Consider the following 16,570-nt stretch of genomic DNA (forward strand, 5'->3'; position numbering starts at 1 on the left):
TCTTTAGGTTCCCTCAGAGTACTGTGTGCATTTAATTTCTTGAATTTGATCATTATATTGCAGATAAAAGGAAATTTCCTTATGTTCAGAAATATATGAGGTGTGATCAAACAGATGGTAAATGTTTACATTTTTAAAACGTATTCCATTAAAGACAGGCTGCCATGGATCTGCCTCACAACACTTGCCCTCGCTTTCAACACTGAACACGCTCATCCCATTGGTCCTGTCGCTTTCTGAAGCCGCTCTGGAGCCCTCTTTCGTGAGGGTCTTTACAAAACGTGATAAAAAATGCAGTGAATGCTGCTGCCGAGTGCCGTCCAGCAGAAAGGCAGGCTCGTAGAAAACATTACGCTGTGTCCTCACCCATCTTATTCGCCAGATCGTGCGACTTCTGGCTCTTCCCCAAAGTCAAATGACCACGAAAGGGAAAACACTCTGAACCCGTTCAGGACACCGAAGCAGTCAAATACTGCGACTAAAGGCGCTCGGGAAAGGGACTTTCAGGACTTTTGCAGAACATGGCTTGAACCATGGGATGAAATGTGCTCAAAGTAATGGGGCGGGGGTGGTTCTCAGGGGGAATTCATGGCGATGTGTCTCTTACGGTCGTAACTTTAAAAACGTAAACATTCACACCTCATACACAAAGGGATCCTAAAGGGTAGAAAAGCTTTATATTTGCGACGATCTCTCCAGTGTTCCAGAAAACAACAGCAATATAATAACTATAACGTATGTGTGCATTGTACGTATGGACGGATAGATTGATAAAGGTGACAAAGCAAAGAAGGTAAAATGTGCACATTTGGGGACTAACTTAAGGACATATGAATGTTCTTTGTAGTATTTTTGCATCTCCACCCCCCCAATTCAAAGTTATTTATTTATTTATTCAGCTTTTGGTACCGGGGATCAAACTCTGGTCCTTGCGCTTGTGAGGCAGGTGGCAGAACCACGGAGCTAAATCCCCAGCCCAATCTGAATTTATTTAAATTTAAAAGCTACCAAAACATCACACCCTGGCCCTCCCCTCACGCCTGTGGTGGGGAGGAGCGAGGGAACTGGAGAGGCTGAGAAGCGAGGAGCCCAGGGTGGGCTGCGCCTCCCCAGGGGCAGAGCGGCTTCCAGCTGCTGGGGGCTGCGCTAGCAGTGGGGAACATTATTTCGGGGCCCTTCCAGCGAAGGAGGAAACTGAAAGTTCTGTGAGGCTGAGGGTGGCGGCTGGCCTGTGCCAGAGGACGAGCGCAGGAGGTGGGGTCCCCGCGGGCTCAGCCGACTTTCTCACTGACCGGCGAGCAGGGGCGGGCAGAATGAGGAGGGAAGAGGGTGGGGAGCAGCTAGCCTTTGACAGGGCAGTGTTTGCTAACCTGTGACCTGCCAGGCCCCGTTTTGGAGATTTACATATTCATTACCCCATTCCTCCTCACAAACATTTCTGCGATAACTTCTATTATGATTCCTACCCCCCTACACAGATGGAAGCCTTCACATTGAGCTACAATCCCTAACCCTTTTTAATTTTGTATTTTGAGACAGCCTTGCTACATTGCCCAGCCTGGACCTAAACTCGCGACCCCCCTACCTCGGGGGCCCCCACAATGCTTGGATTACAGCCACGCAGATGGCTACTTCTAGTTTAGAGAACAGGAAACAAAGGCGTAGAGAGTTAGGGCCAGTATAGTGGAAGATACTGACCCTCGCTCTGGAAACAACAAAAATTGCTGGTTAAAATAGGAATTTTCAAAAAAAAAAAAAATCAATGATTTGGCAAGAAACTGAGACGCCAAAAACCAAGTGAAAACAGGAACTCAGCGAGGTGGGCAGGACAGGGAGTGGCCTTTCACCTTTGGGCATCCCTGTGTCATGTGCACTTTACCTCTGCTTCTCACTGACTGACACGTGTGGACTCCAGAGCCACCCAAAATGGGGGATCATCAGATGTCCTCTCCCTGGGTGTCCCTTCCCCAGGCCTCTCCTGCACAGGGTTGGATTTGCAGGTCAGGGCTATGCTGGGTGCTCAGTGCTAATCCCACCACCCCTCACGATACACACGGGAAACCTGCCAGGAGACCTTAGTACTGAGCTGCGGCTAAAAGCATGTTCCTGAGAATTCATAGTCCCAAATGGGCTCTCCGTGGTTCTGAAGCCTGAGTTCTTAATCCCTGCTTAAATGGAAACATCTGAAGCTAAAGTTTGACAGTGTCCCTCCAGAGATTCGGGTAAGAATGTAGAAGCAGGGGTTAGGGGCTGGAGAAGGGCAGCAAATCCCCTCTTCTTTTCCTGGAAGCTCAGTGATAGAAAAGGTAAACAGGGAAATAATGCAGACTCCGTTATAGAAACCACAGGCTCAGAAACACATAAAGACTGGGAAAAGCAAAGATTGTACGTAAAAGCCACAAAGATGAAATTACTGTACCCACAGAAATTACTTGGGGTAGGGAGCAGAGGTTAGGGAGGGTTTGTTGATTTGAAAGCCAGCCCAAGAGTGACCAATTTCAAAAATCCCTGCGAAAAGATCTTATCTGTAGCCGAGGGCTCACTTGTGAAGCAGTTCCTTAGATGGGGCACAATTGACCTCTGGGTCTTCATAAGCCTTTGCTGTGGGGTCGTACTACACAAAGCAGGAAGCTTAGCAGGATGGCTGGATTCCACCCACGAGGTGCCAGTGGCATCAACCTCCACCCCGAATGGTGGCAACCAAAAATGTCTCCAGATAGTGCTAAATATTCCCTGAGGGGCTGAGAATCTCTGCTCTAAGATCACACGCTTGGGTGCCTTGGCTACCACGCATGTACAGACCTGAGGCCCCCCAGAGGAGGCCTGGGGAACCTCATTATGGGGAGTAGGAAGTGAGGTGAGACCAGAAATGAGCAAAGAAAACAGCACAGCAGCCTGGTGGCAGGAGATGTCAGGTGATCCCAACAAAATTCCACTCCCCGGAAGAGCCTTCTACAGATTTCGGGAGCTAAAAGCCCAACTCCTTTCATGGCACGGGAATTTTAAAGTGACAGCGCAAAATAAATATAAAGATGCTAAACAAAAAGGGTGGGAAAGGTCAATCAAGCCTACCAGACAGAGAACATTGAAAACAACTGTTACCATGAATAGGTGAAGAATCTGCCCAAACAGTGTTTCCTGAAGTAATACGTTTTAATAAAATCAACTGCCTCTGTGGAAGGGAATTACAAGGAAAGAAAACATAACAACTGAGGGAAGTCATGGCAAGACACTGAGGAGACGACTGAGGACTGGAAAACCCGGTCAAGAAACAAAATGGCGCCAAAGACAAACGTGCAATTAGAAGGGCGACCTAGACACAGCACAGCAACGGAGATGGAAGACAGAAACAGAAATGCAACTCAAATGAGACAGCACAAAGTGACTTTTTTAGTTAGAGAGAAAATGATAAATACAGAAAAAGGGACAAAAGAGAACTAATATATGCAGAATTGGAATCTATAAATATAAAGAAGAAAAACAAAACAATAAAATATAAAAATACTGAAAAATAGATCGAAGGAAATTTTCTTAAAATCAAATATGCAAATCTACCTAAAAGTTACTATGTGTGCCAGGGAAACTTGGCCTAGAACAGTCAATTTCAAGACTCTCCTAATAAAATCATCACACATAAAGATTAAAAAAAAAATTTGAGCAGCCAAGACCCCACCACCACCACCACTAAAATCGAGTTGCTCATGAAGGGATAAAACTAGTCTATTTCCCATAATATTCAGTGCCAAACAGAGCACAATACTTTTAGCCATTGGCACATCTTCTTTGTTCCAATTTTAGTATATGTGCTGGTGAACTGAGCACATTTCTTTGGATAAATATCTGTTTAAATCCTTTGCCCATTTTCCAATTGAGTCATATGAGTCACTTTTCATTGCTGGGCCAAAATACCCGACATATATAATTTAGAGAGGAAAGGTTTATTTTGGCTTACAGTTCCAGGGCCTTCAGTCCATGCTTGTCTGGTTCCATGGCTGTGGGCCTGTAGAGAGGCAGAAACATCATGGCAAAAGGGCATGGCGAAGCAAAGCTGCTCACTTCATGGCAGCAGGGAAGCAGAGAGGGAAAGAGGCTGAAAAGATACGACCTTCAGAGGTACATCCCTCATGACCTGCTTTGTCTATTTAGGCTCCATCTCCTAATAAGCCCATTAACCTAGGAACTCATTAGTACATTAATCCACATGGTGAAACTGGAACTGCTGTGATCCATTTAGTTCAGTGATGGTGAACCTTTTAGAGTGTTCAGTGATACAGGCAGCCCACTACGGCACGCGCGTACCATAGGTTCGCCACCACTGATTTAGTTCTTCAAATCCTATTAGCTGGAACCAAGCTTTCAAACATAATGAGGCTTTGGGGTGGGGTGACATTTTAACCCCAACAGTAACAGCTTGTCTTTTGTTGAGTTGTAAGAGTTTCTTCTAAATTCTGGATACAGTCTCTCGTTAGGTATATGATCTGCGAATATTTCCTCCCATTCTGTGGGCTGTCTATTCATTTTCTTGGTAGAGTTTTTTGAGGTGTGAATTTTTTTTTTCAGCTTTAATTGAGTTTATTGGTACATTTTAGGGATACAGTACAATGACATTCATTGTTGGGATCTTGTACCTCTACATGACAGGTCTTGGTTCTCATTTTTTCCCCTTGTCCCTGCCCTCCCTTCACCCCCTCCTCCCCTCCCCATCTACATTCACTTTATTTCCATCTTTTCATTATCTCACATTTTTTTCTTTTCCCTTTTCATCCTTCCCCTACCTGTCCCACCTTCCCTACACCTTTAGCTCCTTTCTTCCCATTTCTCAATGTCAGTAATCTTATTAGGACCTTCTGTATTACTGCAGATTATTCACACCAGAGAAACTATCCAGTATTTACACATGTCTGCCTTATTTATTTCACTTGAGTATATCTTCAATATGAATTCTTTTAATGTAGATGAAGTCCAACTTATCATGTTTTTTCTTTAGTTGCTGTGATTTAGTGTTATGACTGATAAATTATTCCCAAATCCAATGTATTGGAGGTTTACCCTTATGAAGTTTTCTTCTAAGGGTTTTATGGTATTAACTCTTGTATTTAGATTTTTGATCCATTTTTAGTTAATTTTGGTACATGGCCTGAGAAAAGGGCCCAACATTAATCTTTTTTCTGGGATAGCCAATTCTTCCAGTATCAGTTGTTGAAGAAATTACCCACTACATGGTCCTGCATGCTGGTTCTCCTGCATGCTGGTCAAAAAGCAATTTATCATAGTTCTATTTATTTCTGAATGCTCAATTCCAATTCATGAACTACACATGTATCCTAGTATGACACTGTTTGATTTCTATTGCTTTGTTGTAAATTCTGAAATTAAAAAGTATCTTCCAACTTTGTTCTTGTGTTTCAAGATGGTTTTGTCATTCAAGGTCCCTTGGAATTCCATACAAGTCACAGAAATCAGCTTTTCCATTTCTGCAAAAAAGAAAGCCTGGAATTTCTACAGGACTGCATTGAATCTGCAGATCAATTTGACAAATATTCCATTTTAACAATATTAAGTCTTCTGATTGAGGGACATAAATATCTATTTCCTTAGGTCTTCTCTATTCTTTCAGTACTGTTTTATAGTTATGCCTCCTTGCTTACATTTATTCCTAAGTATTTTATTCTTTTTGATGATATCATAAGTAATTATTTTCTTAATTTTCTTTTCATATTATTTGCTGATAAAAAGAAAAACTGATTTTTTATGTTGAAAGTAAGCCTTGTAGCCAGGTACAGTGGCATATGCCTGTAAACCCTGCACTCAGGAGGCTGAGGCAGGAGTATTGCTCTGAGTTCTAAACAACCCTGAACTACATAGTGAGACCCTGGCTCAAAAAACGTGTACTATGCAAATTTTCTGAATTTATTTATTAGCTCTAGAAGTTCTGTTGTTGCTTCTTTAGGGATTTCTATATATAAGGTCATGTCATCTATGAACAGAAGAAGATTTATTTTTTCCTTTCTAATTTGGATGCCGTCTGTTTCTTTTCTTGCTTAATAGTTCTGACTAGAACTTCCAGAATGATGATGAATAGAAGTGACAAAAACAAACATCTTTGTCCTCTTTCTGATCTTAGGGGGAAAGTTTTCAGCCATTTATCACTGAGCTCAATATAAACTGTAGGTTTTTCAGAAATGTCCGTTACCACGTTGAGGAAGTTTCCTTCCATTCCTAGTTTTTTGATTTTTTTTTTTTTTTGTCACGAAAAGCTGCTGAATTGTGTCAAATGATTTTTCTGCATCGATTGAGATGATCATGTGGTTTTCTTTTTTCTTTGTCCTATTAATGAAGTGTAAAACACTAACAGTTCTGGGTATTTTGTTTTTTGGTTTTTTGGCTTTTTGAGACAGGGTCTCACTATGTAGTGAGACTGACCTGGAACTCACTATGTAGCTCAGGCTGGTGTCGAACTCACAGCGATCCTCCTGCCTCAGCCTCCCGAGTGCTGGGATTACAGGGGTGCACACCATGCCCTGAGACAGTTATGTTTTATATTGAACCATTCTTGGGTTTATACTTATTTTGCATTCCTGGGACAAATCCAATCAGTCATAGTGTATAATCCCTTTAGTATGTCATTGGATTTGATGACAATTTTTGTAATATCTAGATTCAAAAGGGATATTGCTCTGTAGCTTTCTTGCAGTATCTCTGGCTTTGGATCAGTGTAATGCTGGCTTCATAAAATATGTTAGGAAACATCCCCTGTTACTCTATATCTTGGATACTTTTGAGAAGTTAATTCTTTAAATGTTGGTAGAATTCACCAGTGAAGCAATCTAAACCTTCACTTTTTTCTTGTTTACTTCTGTTGGGGGGGGTGTTCGTCACTTCTCTTTACTTGTTTTAGGTATATAATTGATTCACTTTTTAAAAATATTTTTAGATTAAACCTGGAAATAAAAGCCAGCTCTACACTGTATGCAAGAGATATAACTAATACAAATAATTATGATGTCATGATTTAATTAGCAAACAACATGCAATTCGGGTTTAAAATTCTTAAGTAAAAATGACAAGTATTATGTCATATATTATGGTGAGACTTGAATTAAATGCAGTGGTGATGAATATCAGCTCGACAATAAGTTATTCCATGCACTGGGCATGAATTACAGCAATGCAAGGGGACTGGGAGCCTACAAGTAGCAGGAGACCTGAATTCACCTCCTCATAGTGGATCACAGGAACAGAAAAGCAAAAATAATGTGCACTTATGTCAGTGAAGCTCTGCTGCACATGAGAGCCCTCTAGCACAGTGAAATGACTTTATTTTCTTTCCCATAACAGCCCTGAGTGACGACAACTTCACTCCATTCAGGAGATCAGGGAGCCAGGTTCTTCCCAACTTGTGGCCCCATGAGGACCTGAGGTGGCATCATCATCTGCTTGGTAGAAGCCCAGTTACCATCACATCTGTGGTGTTCCTGGAAGAAGGGCGTGACATCATGTGGCTGTCACGTCTGTGATCTGGACCCTGGACCCACAGTGACAAAGGCAACCTGCACTCGCACTCTCTTGGAGAAGACTTGGCACCGGATAAACCCAAAGGCAGGGTAGGCCGGGCTGGGAGCCCTCTAGCTTCATGACTAAGAAGAAGGATGGACCTGATTTTAGGGGATCACTATCAACGTGTGCCCCAGCCCATCCCTCTGGCCACCGCGCACCGGCATGTGTCACTCCCCCTTCTCTGTGGGGAAGGAGTCAGAGTCCCTCCAATTACCACACCCATGGCCTCTCCATGGACTGATGACCTACATGCTGAAGGACCATTCATTTGTGCTGCCCACCTGCCCAATAGATGATGGGGAGCAGGGAAAGTCAGAGTCAGTACCTGAGTTCAGAGGAGGGAGCAGGAGAGATATGCAGCATTCCTTCCCTGGGCTAGAGTTGTGCAGGCCTCTGACTCCAGAGTGGGAAATGTTCCGGCTGCTCTGTTTTTGCCCTCTGGAAGATCTTCCCTTGTCTATTTATTATTCTTATCAGAAATGGGCATCAGAAAATATATCTTCCTTGAAGGCCGCTTGGAGGCCTAAACAGTCATGGGCTTTTATAGTTTCTGGGAAGATGTATGAGGATTCAAGCCTATCTGCTTCTAGGCATTTCGTGAGCCAGGGATCACACACTATGCTATTTTCTCACACAGTCCTCAGGCCTGCTTTGTTTCTTAGCTGTCTGGCTCTAGCCACACCGTTATGTCTCACATTAATGACAGCTATTTTGACACCATTGGAATAACAGTCTTAAGTGAGAAGCGACACTCCTAGACCAATGCTTGCCTTGAGGCCAGATACCTTGTATGTTTTGCTCACTGGATTGTATTTGAGAAAGGCTCTTAGCAACAACTCCTACTCGTTGGGTTGCAGAATCCGTTGGCCTTTTCAACCTCAAGAAGCCTCTGCCTTCTAGACACATGCTGTTCCCTTTCATCTGCTTCAAGTCTGGCAAATACTTGCGGAAGTTGTCCCTCTTCTTTGCACAACTTGCTAGAAGTAACAAGGAGCAGCCCATACTCACTAACCTCCTCTCTCTTCCCAACTCCTGTTTGAGTCACAGCCTAGAAGGCCCAGATCTGCCTGTCAGGACACTACAGGAAAGATTTCACCTGTAATTTAGCCAAGAGCATCCAGACTTCCAGCCCACACCTGTGTTCCTACTGTTTAACTGCTGGGTTTCAGACTGCAGCACCTGTGTTAATTTTTATATTTGTTTTGGTAAGGATTTTTAACGGTGAGAGAGCAAGAGGTTAAGAGGCAACAAAGCAATGACCTAAAGACCAAGTTTCATTCTCATGTACTAGAAAGAGTTCAGTGGTCCAGGAAGGCAGGCATCTGCTTAATGTTCCATCCACCATTTCCAGGACTATGTCTTCATTAGCACCGTACAAGATGAACCACTATCACATCTGAGTTTTACATGGCATAGGAAGGTATAAAGTGTGAAAGAGGTATCTTTATAGCCATAAGGCCTACGTCTAGAAGCAGCATGCATATTTCTACTCATACTCCATTGGACAGAACACAGTTTTTCGGGCCACCAATCTATAAGAAGGGCTGGTAAATATAGCATAATTCTGTCTCCAGAAAGAATAGGAACACAGCTTATGGTGAGAACCTATTGATTTGTGACAATTATTCTTGACTGTCAACTTGATTGGCTTCAGAGACGCCTAAGAGATGAGTAAAACACATTTCTGGGTGTGTCTGGGTGGGTCACAGAGACATGGCTTTGAGGACTGTATCCAATCCCTGGTCCTTTACTCTCTGACTGCCTCTTCCCGATCTGTTTCCAAGAGGCTATAAATTGAGCAGCTTTTTTTCTGACATACTGTTCCACCATGACGTTTCTGCCTTGGAGTCAGGTGACTACGAACTAAAACCTTGAAACCATGAACCAAATTAAACATCTCCATCTTTAAATTGCGTATTTTAGCCCAGCAACATGAAACCCGGCCAATATAGTTGGGAGCATAGATATAGAGGATATTAATAATATAATTTGTTAGGAAGACCTGACATGAAAATAGTAAATATATCATCCATTCATGCATCTGTGGAATTCTCACTAGGTCACAGAGAATAACCTCAATCAGTGTCCAAAAAGATAACTATTACAGAAAATACTGTCTGGTCTCAATGAAATTAAAGAAAAAAAATAGCTAAATGAGAAAAGTAGTATATTCCCCCAACTGGAATAATTTACAATCAACATTTAAACAACTCTTACGTTAAAGAGGAGATACAAACTAAAACTGCAGTTTACCTGTAAAACATTGAAAATCAAAATAAACAACAGTGGACATCAAGTACAGTTAAACGAGTACTTGGCAGAAAATGCACAGCCTTAGATATCTGTATCAACATGAAAAAAATAGAGATGCTGCTAGCTTAGAAAAAGCTTGGTGCCTCCATCTCCCCTTCCATCCAAGAGGGGGAAGAATGCTTGGTCTCTGTGCACCCCATTTGCCTGCCCGATGTCCCCAGAACCAGAGGTCTATGACTTTAAGTCAACTTCAAGACTTAAAGCTTGGAGCCCCCAGGACAGACTGGGAAATAATTCACTCCAGGATGCATAGCAAGAGAAGAGCAGAGGAGGGCTTGGGTCTGGCACAGCCTGGTCCCAGTCTAGGACGCTTACAGGGCCTCTTTCCTCTCCTCCTCCCCCACGGCACATCTGAGGTCCCCACCTCAGAATGGTCCACTTTTCTGTCCTGGGAAGACCTGCTCTGGGTCAGATGGGTGGAGACAGGTCAGACACAGATTGAAGGAAAGGACTTTGTATTGGGAGGCTTACACCAGGCTCTGTAATCAAGAGCCCCAGTAGGACTGCCCTGGTTTAGAAGGCAGACAGAGGCTTCTTTCTCATTGGGTGATGGTCCAGGTTGAACCACATCCACGGGGGGTTCAGTGTCATGAGGCGTCCAAGGCTTTACCATCATACTAGGCCAATGGCAGGCCACAGAATGCCCATGTTCAGTTTGGGGGAAAGAGAGAGCATAAGAGAGACACACTGATGGCCTTGAGGCCTAGGTCCGGCACAGAGCACACACCTCTTGCCCTTCCCAGTGCGGAGAAGCTCGTGACTGTGCCCACTGCGCAGGAGGCTGAGGGATCTGCCTGGCCTTGTCCAAGGAGGACACTCAGTAGGCCTCGGTGCACCTTTAGCAGTGTCCATTGTGCTTGGCCCCACTGGCTACCACATGTCCATGGAGTCCTTCTTCCTACAGTCATCCTCTTTCCAAGGGAGTAAATCCCAAATCCTATCCAGCTACACTTCCAGACCAAAGTGCTGGAACATGCCAGGGAGAGGAGGTCTTCCGCAGAGCCATGTGTGGTTTTTGTCGTGGTCTAGTGACATATCAACTGCAAGACAAGCCATCTGTCACCACCACTGCCGCACCCGATAAACCCTCAATTACAGTAACAAACAGGACCAGGGAAAACACACACACACATACACACGCACACACACTTCCGCTGGGAAAATCCAGAAGTCACTGGTGCATAGCCACAGACAAATCCTGGGAGAGGAGGATGTTCCTGGCCAACCCCATTCTGGGAAATTCTCCTTTTCCCATCACCCTCTGTGGCTACATCTACAGCAAAGAGGGCGTTGAAAGTTCTGGTCTCCTTGGGAGTTGTTTAGGGGTCAAATACTCATAATCACCATTTCCTATTCCCAGTTTCCTTGGCGGTGAAATCCCCTTAAATGACTTCCTGACTGTGTGTTTCCAGACAGTCCTGGGTGCCAGCAACCACCCCATGTTTTCTCACTCAGTGCTGAAGCCTCATTGATTAGTATCTTTGCTGCTCTGGCCGAGCCCACAAATTCTCCTTTGACTGCCGTGGGATCATTCTAAAACAGCACAATCGAGTGGGAAGATAAAAGCTCTAACCGGACTTTTCCCAAGCTGCCCATCCTTCCTGGGTGGTCTTTGAGAAAGGCTCTGAGCAACCACAGTCTGAACTCCTGCTGCCTGGGTGCCAAAGGTGGGTGGCTTTCACCCCTGGAAGGCCCATGTTCTACATACCTCCTCTGCCTGTCTTTCCGAGAACAGTCTGCTGAAAGACACAGAGCAGGCAGTGTACTAATATTCTTTCTTCCCAACTACTTCTTCTAGAGCTATGGGCTTGGTTAATGTATGATGGCTTCCAGATGGTCATGAACATGGTTTCACCAAATGCTTTGCCAAGGGGTCACGAGGGTCGCTCACTTTCCAGTCCACAATATGTGAACCCTCCCTGTATGCAGCAAAACCACTGAGTATTTTAGGGTACCTTTGCTTTATTTAGAGTTTTTGTTAGGCTGGCATCCCACTGCCAGTGCTAATCTCTATTTATTTATGGTGAGGCAGGGGTACCACAACAAAGACATTCAATAATGATTCAGTGGCTCAAGTGAGATGTAACTGTGTGCTGTCATGTATAATAAAGAGTTCATGGTGATCATTCCCAAGTGACAGGCTGTTTGGGTCCACAAGGTCACACAGGGGTGCTTCCCTCTTGATTCTCTGCCATCTCCAGGGTTATTGGCTTGATCACCATTGGGTTGCTGACACATATAGCTCTTGTGGAGAGGGAAAAGTCCTGAGAGGAGGGGATACACCCACAACTTTAAGGCCACATAGGAAGCCTGGGACGCATAGACTGGCTGTGCGTCCCAGGGAAGGGAGATCTCAGCGTTGGTGGATAAGTAGCAGTCTCCACCAAGAGCCTGGAGCTGAACAGACCACTGTCATTCTAGATCAACGTGGCCTCGGGCACAGGCGGGCCTGGGAGCCCCTCATCCCATGTGCACACACAGGTCACCCCGAAATGCCACTCCCATTCAGAAACTCGAGGCCAGCAGACCGTCACACGGTATTATTAATCTGGTAAATGTTGTCACCTTCCTAGAGTTGTCCCTAAAGTGATGCCCACTGTCTGCCCTGTGGTGGGTGAGGGCAAAGGACAGGCTTGGGAGCACCAGGCACCTGCTGGGAGTTGGAGGGGCCGCCTGCACAGGGCCTCCAAGAAGCAGATGCCAGGATGGGGTCGGATGTACCCAGATCACCAGAGGAGGTGCCTGTGTGCAGTGAGATAGGGTGGGAGGTGGCCCTGAGTGGAGAGAGGGAGCGAAGGTGTCCCAGGGACTGCACCACTGGCCTTGAAAGCTACAGCAGAGCCACTAAGAAAGTCTTGGGACAAGCCCACCAACCAAGAAATCTCTGTGTTTCCCAGGAATGGCTTTTACCCCAGCCTCGATACCTTGGGGGGCAGCAGCCTAAAAAGCTGATGGATTTCCAAGCCAGTTACACTTCTGGTAGCAGGTGCAGGGCCTGTTCTCATGGCTACCACCGGGACTTACAGTAAAGAACTGGAAAGAGCAGAGATTCTGGATATAGAGAGAGAGTTGCAACCCAGCTCAGCCCTGACAAGCGGTGTCTGTGTGGCATTTACCCCTCTGACCCTTATTTTTTTCATCTAGAAAACATTATAAGGATAAAAGTGGAGTCCCTACAGGAAGTGTCCACCAAATGGCAACATTTATACCCCAATATGCTTGTGGGGGGACTCCGAAGTTCACAGCTGATCTCAATTCTACAGGGATCTCAGACAGCACTGGGCCCAGAATTGATACACAGTGAGCTGCAAAGGCCAAGCTCGCTTTTAAATCAGGCTGAAAAATACCCTGATAAAATCTCTTCCTGGGCCAAAGAGAGACATTTAGGAAAGCCTGCCAGGCCGGGCAGAGACAGCCACTTGTAAGTCTGCCCTGTCTGGGCTCCAGCCTGTTTGAAAACTCATCACCCAGGCGAGGATCTTGGGCTGGGGCCCAGGCAGGGAAGGGAAGGAAGCAGGCGTCTCCTTGGACAGGGCTGTAAATCCAGATGGCCCAGCAGGCACAGGCCCGCCTGCACCAAGCTCCTTCTCACCCCAGCCCCCTTCTTTCCACTCTTCTCTCTTTCCCCTTTCCCACTTCCTGTGAAGCTCTCTGGCTCTTCCTCCCCACACTCCTCCATCCTGCCCTCGCCCCTCTCTCTCCCAGGGTGACCCTTACTCTTCTCCATCTCACGACCTCTCTTGCTCTGGACTCCACTTTTCCGCGTGGCTGTCCCTCTTGCCCACTGCCTTCTCTCCGTGTCTGAGAATCCTTCTTCCCCAGCTCTCCGGCGCTCCTCTCCTCACCCAGCCCCTCTCTTGGTCACCGCTTCTGTCAGGTGTCTTCCTACAATGGCCCCCGGAACTGTCTGCTAGAGTCAAACTAAGAAGCTGGGACAAGAGGACCTCACTCTTACGAGAAGAGGGAGGCATTTGCTTAATGAATGTGCAATATCTGTTCAATGGAATTTTATAAAAACCACGGTGATCCGTGCACGCTGACATTATCAAAATCCAATTAAGTTTAAAAGCAGGTTGAAAAACAGCACAGGGAGAGTATAGACCCGCTTTGTCCTCTGCCATCAGGAAGGATAAACTTGAGTCATTTGTAGATGGATGCACCTTGAAAACATAAAATTAAGTGAAATCAGACTCACACGTTTATGGTTTCTCTTATGGGAGAATCCCCCGAAATTCGTGTGTGGATATGCGATACGTATGTAATAGATAATAAGAAGTAGGGAAATCTTTTTCAAATGAGAGGGGGGAACAAGAGAAGGAGAAGGGGAAGGAGAGAAGAGAAAGGAGATGAGAAAAAAGGCATTGAAAAAAATGGAGACAGAGCTTTTGCAAATGTGAAGGGAAGCAAAATGTGCAAGGAGCGGGGTTGGGAAGGGGAGGAAAAGGCAACTAATGTGTCGCGGACCTGTACCAGCTCCCCATGAGGAATTGTCATCCTGTGCTATGAACCTGTACTAATAAATACAGAAAGAAAATGAATACATATGTAGCTTCAGAGTTTTCACAGTTTATCTCTGGGTGGTGGGTATACAAATGACTCCTTGGCATTATAAAACAAGCCAAGAGGTAGGCAAAATGGGCACTGAGCTCCCTCCTTACCTTTGAATTCACTTTGACTCATTTCAGAGCCCCTACTCTGCCTCTGTTCCGCAGCAGCTGGGCAGGGAATCACAGGGTTGGGCCAGGGTCCCTGCACGGCCCAGGTGATGAGCCGGTGACCCTCAGGGCAGCCCGCTTAGGGCTGTGTCTTCCAGAGAGAGTACGGGCAGGGGCTCCTGCTGAAGAGGAAGGACAAGGACAGGCGGCGCAAGTGAGGGCCTCGTGGCCCCGGCACTGCAGTCTTTGAGGAAAGAAGGGAACCGGGCTGGACTGGAGGGGTTGGGAAATCTGGCCCGTCCTCCCACCCTGAAGCTCAAACCAGCCCCACACAGCAGCTGCAGCGATGAAATAAAGAGTGTGGACACACAGCTGCCTCCGAGTGTGCCCCTGGCAGCAAAGGGCCTCCCAGCAGCTCCTCCTGTCAGGGCTGCACCACAATGGAGCCATTGCAATGACCTGGCTGCTCTCAGGAGCTGGGACAGGGGCCAAAGACCCCAGCCGCCAAAGCTGAGGCCTGTCCTCGCCTCTGTGTGCCAGTAGGGAGGACATGCTCTCAGGCCTGTGCTCTATTTTTGTTCTTTCCCTTTTTCTGCTGAGCCCAGGCCATCAAGAGGTGGGGTGTAAGGCGAGAATGCAGACCAGACCCTCTGCTGGGGACACACACACAGCCCCCACCTCCAGAGGGCACACAGGCACAGAGACTGCTTACTGAAGAGGCAGCAGGGCGGAAGAGGGGTCTCGGCGGCGAGGGGACTCAGGTACGGAAGGCCATCCTCACCCCACTGCCTTGTGTTACCCTGATCGCTACACTGCTACCCGAGATGGTTTAAGGGTGCAGAGAGGGATTTGGAGAGGCTGCCAAAAAGCCCTGGGAAGACAGACTCCTCGTGGAAAGAGCACTGGGCCGCGTGTTGCTACTCTCCACGTGGCCCCGCGCGCCCCTGGGCCAGTGAGTTTGCCTGGCTGTAAATCGAGGCAGGGGGCGGGGCAGGGAATCGATCCCAGATGCTGAGACTAAAGACCGCTCACCCTTCTTGAGGAACCCCGAAGGGGATCCAGAAAGTCGGAAAGAAGTGTCCTAAGGACTGGAACAGCCGCAGTTTGCTTGCGCGCGACACCCTGCGCGCGCCCCCCTCTCGCCCTCTCTTGGGCCCCAAACATTCTGGCCCGGGGTACCCATTGCTGGCTTTGGCAACTTCCCCTCCCGTTGGCTGCCTGCCGGGACGGGGCTCCGGATGAATGGGGTCTTCTGCACCGGGAGCGGCGCTAGGACCTGACCCCGGCACTCCGATAGGCCGACTGCCCCGCGGAGGGCTCTCTCCATCCAGTTCTCTGGGCACCGCCTTTGCTCTGCCCGAGGCTTCATCCGGTCCCCTGCGCTGGCACTGGAGAACAGACCCGGCGGCAGGAGCGCCCTGATACGGTGTGGACTGACTTGGGGGCGCAGGTCTGGGACCACGCACCCGGGCCGTGACCTGGTGCCTCCCCGGCTCCTCCTCGTCCCCGGAACAGCCTCCCTACCTCCCTGTCTCAGGAGTTTGGGGCCCAAAGGTGTAAGAAGTTCAGAGCCCGGTGAAATGCACTGTGTAAATATATGGACTTTATTTGTCTCCACACAGGAGCCTCGCAGACATATCCAAGTAAAAAGATCGTTAAATAAACGCCTTCAGCAATTGCAATGCAAAAATAAATATCAATCCTCCGGCCGCGGCAGCAGCTACGCTGTGCCCCAGGTCCCATCCGCCCGTTTAACGATTATAAAAGTGTTCAGTGAGTGTGCTAGGGTGAGTGTGACGGGTGTGCGCTGGGGGCCACGGTGGAGCGGTGTGCAAACCATCAGAGGGCTACAGGGCGTGGAGCGGCGACCCTGGCGACACCGGGCAGGCAGCCCGGGCCTCCTCCCGCACACACTCACCAGAGAGTTCGGACTGGGAAGAGTTAAAAAATAAACATTTACAAGGGCAAAGAAAGTGGCTCCCTCCCTGGGTCCCCGAGCGCACTCCGGGCCAGGCGAGCGCCGCCAAGGGGTCCCCAGGGCGCGG

The 16,570-nt window shown here is 47.1% G+C and overlaps 1 protein-coding gene across 1 annotated transcript in view; it reads right to left on the reverse strand.

Annotated features, from left to right (window-relative positions):
• Positions 1 to 16,113: 16,113 nt before the first annotated feature.
• Positions 16,114 to 16,570, reverse strand: part of CUNH11orf96 (chromosome unknown C11orf96 homolog) — a gene marked incomplete at its 5' end in the record, with an annotated part of 866 nt that continues 409 nt past the window's right edge. Inside the window, one exon of the mRNA XM_010612689.2 lies at positions 16,114 to 16,570.

The sequence above is a fragment of the Fukomys damarensis genome, unplaced genomic scaffold (genome assembly GCF_012274545.1).
Source record: "Fukomys damarensis isolate Sample0158 unplaced genomic scaffold, DMR_v1.0_HiC HiC_scaffold_27, whole genome shotgun sequence".
Classification (NCBI taxonomy): Eukaryota; Metazoa; Chordata; class Mammalia; order Rodentia; family Bathyergidae; genus Fukomys; species Fukomys damarensis.